This window comes from Natator depressus, chromosome 7, assembly GCF_965152275.1.
Source record: "Natator depressus isolate rNatDep1 chromosome 7, rNatDep2.hap1, whole genome shotgun sequence".
NCBI classification, from domain to species: Eukaryota; Metazoa; Chordata; order Testudines; family Cheloniidae; genus Natator; species Natator depressus.
The window spans coordinates 100707916-100716716 of record NC_134240.1 but is presented as its reverse complement, the minus strand read 5'-3'; the positions used below and the strand labels follow the sequence as shown (position 1 = coordinate 100716716).

The 8801-nt window shown below is 48.5% G+C and overlaps 1 protein-coding gene across 3 annotated transcripts in view; it reads left to right on the top strand.

The window, feature by feature from the left end:
* Window positions 1-3845: 3845 nt before the first annotated feature.
* PTPRE (protein tyrosine phosphatase receptor type E) overlaps window positions 3846-8801 on the top strand; it is a 251991-nt gene continuing 247035 nt past the window's right edge. The window contains exon 1 of one of the 3 annotated variants that reach the window (XM_074959153.1): window positions 3846-4034. The gene's annotated coding sequence lies outside the window, so the exon portion shown is untranslated. Of the gene's footprint in view, window positions 4035-4267; window positions 4429-8801 lie in introns of those variants that run through there. The other 2 variants (XM_074959157.1, XM_074959154.1) reach the window with 2 other exon arrangements.

The window sequence follows — 8801 nt, the reverse complement described above, 5'->3', positions numbered from 1 at the left end:
GCAACTCTGCTCTCCTGCTTTCCTGCAGATGCCATACCACTGCAAGCATGGAGCCCACTCAGCTCATCAGCACCGCTGCTGTTGTGAGCACTGTATACACCTCGCGCGTTATCCTGGAGTATATGCAGAACTGGGCTAAGAGACGCCAGCACGAGGAGGATTTTGATGAGGACATGGACACAGACGTTCCTGAAAGCACGGACTGTGGCAATTGGGACATCATGGGGGCAGTGGGGCTGGTTGATACAGTGGAACGCTGATTCTGGGCCCGGCAAACAAGCACAAACTGGTGGGACCGCATAGTGTTGCAGGTATGGGATGATTCCCAGTGGCTGCGAAAGTTTCTCACGCGTAAGGCCGCTTTCCTGGAACTCTGTGAGTTGCTTTCCCCCACCCTGAAGCACAGGGTTACCAAGACGAGAGCTGCCCTGACAGGTCAGAAGCGAGTGGCATTAGCCCTGTGGAAGCTTGAAATGCCTGACTGCTACCGGACAGTTGGGAATCAATTTGGAGTGGGCAAGTCTACTGTGTGGGCTGCTGTGATCCAAGTAGGCAATGCAATTATTGACGTTCTGTTATCAAGGGTAGTGACTCTAGGAAATGTGCAGGTCATACTGGATAGCTTTGCTGCGATGGGGTTCCCTAACTGTGGTGGGGCGATAGATGGAACGCATATCCCCATCTTGGCACCGGACCACCTTGCCAACCAGTACATAAACCGCAAGGGGTACTTCTCAATGATGCTGCAAACACTGGTCGATCACAAGGGATGTTTCACTGACATCTATGTGGGATGGCTAGGAAGGGTGCATGACGCTCGCATATTTAGGAACTCCAGGCTATTCGAGCAGCTGCAAGAAGGGACTTACTTCCCAGACCAGAAAATTACCATTGGGGATGTTGAAATTCCACTAGTTATACTGGGGGACCCAGCTGACCCCTTGCTCCCATGGCTCATGAAACCTTACACAGGCAACCTGGACAGTAGTAAGAAGCAGTTCAATTATAGGCTTAGCAAGTGCAGAATGGTGGTAGAATGTGCCTTTGGACGTTTAAAAGCTCACTGGCACTGTTTGCTGACTAGGTCAGACCTCAGCGCAACCAACATTCCCATTGTTATTGCTGCTTGCTGTGTGCGCCATAATATCTGTGAGAGTAAGGGGGAGACATTTATGGCGAGGCGGGGGGTTGAGGCAAATCGCCTGGCATCCGATTTTGAGCAGCCAGACACCAGGGTGATTAGAAGAGCACAGCAAGGTGCCTCAGAGAGGCTTGAAAACCAGTTTCATGACTGGCCAGGCTTCGTTGTGACAGTTGTGTGTGTTTCCTCTTTATGCAAACCTGCCCCCTTTGTTGATTTTAATTCCCTGTAAGCCAACCACCCTCCCCCCTTCGAAATAAAGTAACTATTGTTTTGAAACCATGCATTCTTTCTTTATTAATTTAAAGAAAAAAGAAGAAGAAAAAAAAAGAGATAGCAAGCAAGGTAGCCCGGGTGGGTGGGGGAGGACGGAAGAACAAGGCCACATTATTTATTGTAGCCACATTAAAAATCAAACTGAATGACAGCCTTCTGTTGCTTGGGCCATCCTCTGGAGTGGCTGGGTGCCTGGAGCCTCTCCACCCGCATTCTTGGGCATCTGGGTGAGGAGGTTATGGAACATGGGGAGGAGGGTAGGCGGTTATACAGAGGATGCAGCGGGGGTCTGTGCTCTTGTTGGCTTTCCTGCAGCTCCAACAGATGCTTCATCATGTCTGTTTGCTCCCCCAACAGACGCTTCATCATGTCCGTTTGCTCCCCGCTTAGCTTCAGCATCGCGTCCTGCCTCTGCTCTTTTCACTCACTTAATTCTTTTCTGGCCTCTGCCACTGAAAGCCTCCATGCATTAAGCTGTGCCCTAACAGTGAGGGAGGACTGCATAAGCTCGGAAAACATGTCATTGCGAGTGCACTATTTTCACCTTCTAATCTGCGATAACGTCAGGGACAGAGATGATAGGGGGAGCGTAGAAACATTTGCACCTGGGGGGAGATAAAAAGGGAGAATAAAATTGAGTTGGCTTCTTACGCCTTCATAACATGTGGGAATGTTTTCAAACTGCAGCACCCCCCTTTCCCAGAGCAAGCAATGGGTTGGGTTTCATATTTAAAAGGAGGGCCTGCAGTATTTGGGTAGATGTGCAGAACACACCTACCCCCACCCCACCGAGTGGCTATTCTCTGGGATGATCCCTCTTAGCCAACCGTAAACAGCCCAGCATGAACGGGGTCCTTTTACTGTTCCCTTACAAAAATGTCCCTATTTCAACCACGTGACCATGAACACTATTGGTTTTAAACCCTGTACTGTAGTTACAAATGTGCACTCACCATGGGTGCCTTCTCCGGCTTCAGGGTCAGGGATCCTGCCTTGGGAGGGTATTGGCTCCAGGGTGAAGAAAAGGTCCTGGATGCTGGGGAGAATGGATTCACCGCTTGCCTGCTATGCATTCTCCTCCTCTACATCCTCCTCCTCTTCCTCATCCACAAAATCCTCCTCCATGCGACGTGAGACTCCCCCCTTGCAGGTGTCCACAGACAGGGGTGGGATAGTGCTAGGGTCCCCCCTTGAATGGCATGCAGCTGTTCATAGAAGCAGCATGTATGGGGCTCTGAGCCGAAGAGACCGTTTGCCTCCATTGTCCTTTAGGCTTGCCTGAGCTCCTTAACTTTCACGCCACGCGGCACTGCTGTATGTCCCTGGTGTAGCCTCTGTCCAACATGCCCTGTGAGATTTTGGCAAACATATTTGCATTTCTTCTTTTGGATTGGAGTTCTGCCTGCACAGATTCTTCTCCCCATCCAGCAATCAGATCCAATGTCTCCCTTTCGGTCCATGCTGGAGCTCATTTGCAATTCTAGGACTGCATGGTCACCAGTGTTGCTGAGCTCGCCATGCTGACCAAACAAGAAATGAAATTCAAAAGTTCCCAGGGCTTTTCCTGTGTACCTGGCTAGTGCATCGGAGTTGAAAGTGCTGTCCAGAGCAGTCACAAGGGAGCACTCTGGGATAGCTACTGGAGGCCAATACGGTCAATTTGCGTCCACACTACCCCAAATTCAACCCAGCAAGGTTGATTTTAGCACGATTCCCCTCATCGGGGAGGACTACAGAAGTGGATTTTAAGAACCCTTTAGGTCGACAGAATGGGGTTGGTTGTGTGGACGCGTTCATTTTTAAATGGACCTAACGCGGCTAAATTCAACCTAACCCTGTAGTGTAGACCAGGCCTCAGAAGTGGCAACCCTATTGTAAGTGATGGTAGGATCAGGCCTCAACCTTCCTGGCTGGCCAATGGAGACAGGTATACGGGTTTGTCCCTACAGCAAATCAAGGGTAATTTAGGAGGCAAGACTAGAACACAATTTTTTAAACCTGATTCTAACTCCCTAATGGTGTAGCTATTTGGATTGTGGATGCAGCCAGGTGCCTAAATACTACTATTCGTGCAAACAGTTCAAAACTCCGCCCACAAGTAGGAAGGCCAGCTTTAAACCCCGGCTCTCTGTCTCCTTCATTCTGACTCTGTAATTCACCTCTTTCCGCAGCTCCTCCCCATCCCCAAGTCCCTCTCACCTGCCAGCTCTTAGTTTCTCCCTCTCCCCCGTCAGCGGCGCTGTCCTCCACTCCGATCTCTGCCCCCAGCGGCTTCCTTCCTTACTGGAAAGGCTACCCTGCTGTTCCCTTCCCCCTCCCCGCTCCAGTCCCCGCGGGTGCGGGCCCCCGCACAGCCTCTCCCGGAGCGCGAGGGCCGGATTCCCCAGCGGGCGGCACCCGGCGGCCGGGGCTGCGATCCCTCGGGTGAGCAGCAGGCGGCTCCCCGGCTGACGCCGCCGCTTCGGAGCGCACGGCGGAGGCGGCGAAGATTTGCTGCTCCGGCAGGCAGGGTGAATGCTAGGGCGTCCCCCGCCTGCTGCACCGACCGGGGCGGCCGTGCGCCCGCTGCCTCTGCTTGCGGGCGGCGGCGGGGCCGAGCCGGGCGAGTCCCCGTGAGGTAAGAGAAGCTGGGTACCAAGGCAGTGGGGCCGGGCGAGGCGAACCCATCCAGCTGGGCATGGGGCTGCTGCTGCTGCTGCTGCAGCAACCCTCGGCAGAACCAGCGCCGGTGCATGTCTCCAGCCGGAGCCACATGCGCAGGAGCCGGGGCGGGGCACGGGCAGAGGGACTGAACCCGCCGCCCAGGGCAGCCCGGGACACCGGCGGGAGGGGGCTGCAGCTCCAGCCGCGAAGCCGCTCTGTGCGGACGGTCTCGGTGCTAGAGCGGGGTGCGCTGGCGGTGCCCTGCCCGCTTGCTCTGTGCAGCTGCCCGCAGGGAGCGGCGGCGGATTGCATGTTCCCTGGCACACAGTGAAGGAGCCAATGAGACCAGCGCAGTTATTCTCGTGCAGGTGAGAGAGGCACATGCTGGCAGTGAGCTGAAGTGAGACACTTACCTGGCAGCAACCTTGAGAAACTCTGACACCAGCTTGAGCTGTCAGAAACCAGGGAATCGGCCGGGTGTTCCTATCGCCCTGCTTCAGCCTGTGGCCGGAAACCCTGTGTTCTCCTGCGTCCAGAGTGCTCCAGTGAGCGCCTGGCCTCGGTTGTTTTCATTGGAAATTGTTATTACGGCTCATCTGCAGTTCTGAGGCCAGAGCTGGAAAAGAGTCATCATCTGACAAACAACTGTACCTTAAGAATAAATTTCATTTTCCCTTTTAAGTTCCTGCTCCAGCCAAGGAGGTTTAAAACCCCAATCCTGGCTCCGCTTACATCCATGGCAAAACTCCCCTGGACTTCAGTTAAGCCAGGGTTTCACCCTAAGTTTTTAGAGCATGGATGCTGGCTCTGACGTAAAATAGTGAATATTTTACTTAACAATTACAATGGTGCTCTGCTTTAAAAGCACTTCACTGACATTAGCTTAAGTGTACAGGTGTGATGTGTGGAAGGCAGCTTTGTGGTGTAGTATTTTCTACCTGTTCTTGCAGCAGTCTGGCTTTTGTGAAGATAATGCATAATATTTGTGTTTGTGGGGAGTGCTGTGTATTGTTCAGTGGGGGGGCTAATATGAGGGTTAGCCCGATTTGGGTGCCTTTCAGGCATTTAAATAAGAACCAAATGTGTTGTCGCTTATAAAACCCATGTTATACTCCCTTCTGCACTCAATATTGGTGCTTTGATAAGCACTTACGAACCACACTGTCAGTTTTAACTGAGTGAGATTAACATAACTCTCCCTGTTTTAAAAATGAAATATAGATTTGATTTATATTTATCAGGAGCATCTTTTATGCAGATACTTCTGCCCTAAGGCTTATGTATCTGGCTCTCAGCAACACTTAAATCTATCATAAAATTACTGTTCAGAAAGGTACATTCTGGCCATATTTCTTGCCTTAGCTCTTCATGAAATAAGATTATTTTGTTGTTTGCTGTTTTTACAGTGGTTGTTTTCCAGTGTTGGTCTGCACAGGTGAACAATAATGCACTTGCTAATTCAGTTGAGAAACTCAAGGTGTAGGCGTGATCGGTGCTCTTTAGTCTGTGTGGTGGTGGTGTGTGTGTGTGTGATTGAAATCTGTAATGAAGTAAATACCACTGAAGTACTGACTGTTGAAAATCAGGGGCTTCCTGAACTTCCACAATGCCTCGCAGGGCCAACTTTAGGAAAAATGGCACCATTGTATTTTTGCACCCCTGGGCTGCATAAGAGGAGGGCAGCAGGGCAGCAATTCCTGATGCTCGCCTCACAGCAAAGCCCGGGTTTGGAAAATGACTTGGATGCATGGAGTGCTTAGCGTTGCTGTTTGCTCCCCCATCAGAGCCCCCTATGGGGGTGGTGAGGATCGTTGGAGGGTGGAGAAGTGTCACCATTCTCTCCCCCCCCACCGTTCTTCTGTGGGGATGAAGCAGGGAGAAATCTGCTCCCCCACCCCATGCATCAGCTTTACAAGTTTGTGGTGCTCCCCTGCCAGCCGGCAGTGTGCACCCCTGTGCTGCTGCACGGTGCCCCCTGACCATGGCACCCTGGGCCCGCCCCTAAGGCCAGCCTTGATGCCTCTCCCTCAGAAAAAGCCTGGTTGAATCAACAGTCTTTGCAGCATGTCCTGAAGATGAACAATCGCTGGACCAATGGGGCAGCAAATTCCACAGTCTGTCTGTCCATCTAGTCTAATGCAGCTGATATTGTGGTATCTGGAGTCATTACTGGGAATGCTCTGCTCTGGTAAGAGGTGGGAGCCCTAAGTAAGAATATCCCCCCCGCCCCCCCACTACACACATAATAAAAAGCAAATAGGGGGCCCCATTGAGCTGCTCGGGGCCCTAAGCAATTGCTTAGTCTGCTTACGCCTAGCACTGGCTCTGCCCCAGATGTACAATTCTGGGGACTGTTAACCAAGCTGAGTTTCTAAGGTACACAAGGAATGAACAACATAGGATCTTTCCTTCCAGTATCTCAGAACATTTAATAAACGTACATTGTTTAAGCCTCACAACGCTCCTGTTAGATAGGTTTATGGTAACCCCCAGCTTTTGATATGTATTTTTCAGTAGTGACAGAGCTGAGCTTCAAAACTGACATTCAGTTTTCAACTTCCCCCAAAGTTTAGAGTTGACTAGGTATGAGGCTTTTATTTGGGATCATTTCTAAGTCTCTGCTTTGAAAAGACAGGATAAGAGGATTTTTAATTTACTTTGTGCTTTTATGAGGGTTTTGCCGAAAAGGATTTCTCACATGGTTACATGCAGTCTTTAAACAGTGTATTGAGCCCACCATGTGTGGCAAAAATTGCTGCACACGAATTTCTGTTCTTTCTTGGATAGGGGTAGCATGGATTTAAAAAAAAATCATATTTCCTCTTTCTCTTCCATACGTTCCCATTCTTGCTTTGTTTTCATGTTTATTTGACTTAGTTGGATTTTTCTTGTGCTTATCCAGAGCTCAAGAAATCTTCCAAAGCTTAAAACATAACAACTTCTTGTAAGCAAGTGGCTTCGCAAATCTGCACCATATCTTGGTCACACAACTTGTAGTGGGTCGAAATTTAACCCCTTCCTGAAGTTTCATTTTATGCCAAATGAAATTACCCAAAATGCAACTCAAGCCATTTCCCAGACATGGCTGCTCCCAGTGTTCCTCTTTAAAAACTGCTTGGCCTACACCCCAACTCATTTTTTCTCAAGAGAGCCACTTCCACTCCTTACAAGTGGCTGGAGTAAATGGAGCTTCCTGCAACAGATAGTCAGCAAAAGGCACAACATTTTCCAGCAGGGTCATCCTCTGCTAGCAGGATGTGGTTTTCAGGCAACGGCTGCCAGCCTGTTACATTAACACAGTGCTCTTCATCTCCAAAATTCCAGTTTCAGCAGTCCACGGTGTCTCCTGACACCATACTGAACATTGTGGTTCACTGTTGACTGGATCACCATGGAATTCCTGTCAAACCCACCTCCTGCAGCATTGAGGTTTTCTTTAACGATTTATCCCTTTGCAGAACTCGTCAGCTCTGTTTGTGCTTAGTTGATGAAAACGGTTGAAATTAAAATGCTTAAAGGTATGGAGGCACATGTAATTTCTAGAACTGATCGGAAAATGGGTAGTATGTTCCATGAAAAATTCTGAGAGAAATGAACAACTTAAGGTTGTTTTTTCCTAATGTTTTTGTGGACATTTTCTAGATTTTTGTTTTTTAGGTTTTACAAAAAAACAAAACTAATTTTTCAGGTTTTGGTTTTCAGTTTTCTCTTTTGTTGAATTGAAAAAAGTTGAACGAAAATTTCAAAACACATTTTTTTTTTTGTTTCCAAGAGAAGCACATTTTTTTTGTTCAAAATCCCCCTACCCCAAACCTAATATTTTTGACCATGTCTAATAATGTCTAATGTGGGGTTTCTTACACTTTATCCAGTTCTGGGGACTTTAATAGACAAGATACTAGACAAGACCGGATAGCTAATCCAGTATGGGATGGTAATTTTTGTTTGTCATGTATCTGGATAAGTGTCTTTTTGAAAAGATGCCAATAAGTGTGGCTCCTTTACTGTATAGATTATTGGTTCATCATGCATAGGTTTGACCTTTGGTTGTGACTCTGTTTTGTCTGATCCACAGATCTGGACACTTATTTCACGTAGGTTCTGATCTTAAATAAATGGCAGTGATGTAGGAGACAAGTCTATTTTTAAGAAATCATTTCAAAGGCTATGGGGAAACCTGGAGTACAGAATGGGAACAAAATGGGTAATAAAAAAACCCCACATCATTTGAATAGCTCTTAGTTTCCATATGCGCTGTAATTAGTGACTTCTCAAAATTAAGATGGGGGAACTTGATCTTCACTTCTGATGCTAGTTTAATTGCATTCAGCTGGAAGATTGAAATGCCATTTTACAGTACATTTTTATGTGCATAGATGGGAGCTCTCTTTGGCAAGTGACTGATTAAGTCTCTCTAACGTGTGGGTGGAAGAATAACAAATCAAAGCTTATAGGTTCTGATACTTTAAGGTTGGGTGAAGAAAGACATGTATATACTTCTTCCCAGGCACAGCAGCCCTGTTCCCTCCCTCTGCTAGTGGAGGGGCTGGAAAAGACTGACCAGGGGAAAGGCCATTCTGGGCGGGACAGTCATCTTTCCTGTTGATATTTTTCTTAGGACTCGCTGGGCAGCCAGTGTTGTTTTTGTCATTTTGCTGAGTAATGATACAGTGGCATAATGGCATTTGGGCCAGGAGAAGAATGACAGGTGAGTTAGGTCAAGAAGTAGCACGGCGGGGGG